Source organism: Egretta garzetta, unplaced genomic scaffold (assembly GCF_000687185.1).
Source record: "Egretta garzetta isolate BGI_Z169 unplaced genomic scaffold, ASM68718v1 scaffold118, whole genome shotgun sequence".
Classification (NCBI taxonomy): Eukaryota; Metazoa; Chordata; class Aves; order Pelecaniformes; family Ardeidae; genus Egretta; species Egretta garzetta.
The window spans coordinates 3,259,695-3,261,413 of NW_009260484.1; the positions used below are offsets into that span (position 1 = coordinate 3,259,695).

The window sequence follows — 1,719 nt, forward strand, 5'->3', positions numbered from 1 at the left end:
CCCTACTCCCAGTTGACAGAACAGGAACTACCTTATAGGAAATGCATCTTCACCAGGAAACACCCATGGGCATCAGACACACCATCACCCCTACTTTCGTTTCAGGTCTTTGTTTCTTCGTTCACTTTGCCTTTCTACTTCACCCTCAGCATTACAAAGAGCAATGTCACAGGAGGAAGGAAAGCGTTCATGGAAAATGCAAGAAGAGCAAACCCAACATTCCTACAAATATTCGTTATCAAGCCCTCAAAGTTAGAGTAACCTGATAAAATAAATATAAGGACGGCCTGCCAAAATGCCTTTAACTGGGTTCAAGCTGAGCCAGTTCACAACACACCAATGATGCAGAATTTAAAAGCAAAAAAGGACAAGCCTGCCAGTTTAGCCTCCAATTAATTTTAAGACTCTAGCTCTCATCGCTGAAGATAATCTCCAAAATATGAAACAAACTGAACGCCAATAGCATTCCTTGTCCATGCCTGCAGAAAGCTTGAAACAATTGTTCAGAAGTCCCAGCTGCCTCATTCTTCTCAAGCAGCCAGAGAGAACAATAAATACCAATGCCATTAACCATTTTTACTGATAAGCAAAATACATAAGAGAGAAGAAAGATCACATCAAGAGTCTGCACAGCTACAATGCAGCGTCTTCTGCATTGTCACAAATTGGAGCACCAAAAAAAGAAAAAAATTAATTTTTTTTTAGGAACCAAAACCAATGAAAAAAACCAGAGGGGAGATCGATCCTACAAAACACATTGCAAGTTCCTCTTTCCTAGCAAAGCTGGAAATTAGCTGCGTACTAAGCATTGGCACAAGGAAATTAATTTCCTGCCTATGCTACATCTCAGGTGCAGGTTTAGGCAGATTCCACGGCTTTGAAATATTACCAGTGAAGACATATGAAAAAGAGAGTGAAAACTAGCATTGGAAACGCTGCTTTTAAATACTCTGCATTCCTGTCCTGATGCTGGGACGGCAATCTCTTCCTTCCAACAGACTGAGGAAAGACCTGTGAGCATCAGAGAAGAGCCAAGGACGGGAAATCTTAAAAAAAGCAAAAAACAATAAAACAACCCACAAAATCCAAATTTTGAATATTCTCTACTGAGAGCTGCATCTCAGGCCTCAGGTACAGGCAGAGAAGTACCATCTTTTATCTGTAATCACTACAGGTGCAATTTGGAGTCTACCAACAGTACTAAACCACCTGTTTTTTAATTTTGTGGCATTAAGTTAATCTAAGAGTTACACAATTCCAGAATAAACAAGATAAACTGATACAAGGATCGGAACCTAGAGCAGGGGGACCTCACACACGCCACGGCTGCAATTCCGGAAAACAGGCAGGTAGACGCGACAAGTTGACATGGAGACCCGGCGCGGTGGTGGTGGTGCCAGCGCAAAACAGAAAAAGCGCTGCAGATATCAGGAATTAGGGAGAAGGCTTTTGCCTGAGCAGCGGCGTTCACGCGACGAGGCGGAGAGGAAACGGCTGTGATTTGCGAAGAGCCCGTATCCACTTGCACTGGACCCAGATTTGGCTCACCTGGGCAGGACGCGCTTTCCTCCTGCCCGCCGCACACCACCGCCGCCTTTACGCCTTCAGCCTCGCCCGCCCAACCCTTCCTCCTCAGAGCGGAGCTGCCGGACCGAGGGCCGCTCGCTCACTCGCCCTTAGGCCCCGCCGACAGAAACCCGGGCCAAGGCCGAGCGTCCT

At 45.8% G+C, this 1,719-nt stretch overlaps 1 protein-coding gene across 1 annotated transcript in view; it reads right to left on the reverse strand.

The window, feature by feature from the left end:
- The window catches only part of TAF5L (TATA-box binding protein associated factor 5 like), a 20,634-nt gene extending 18,928 nt beyond the window's left edge, over positions 1-1,706 (reverse strand). The window contains exon 1 of the mRNA XM_035899700.1: positions 1,549-1,706. The gene's annotated coding sequence lies outside the window, so the exon portion shown is untranslated. The remainder of the gene's footprint in view (positions 1-1,548) is intronic.
- Positions 1,707-1,719: the final 13 nt, after the last annotated feature.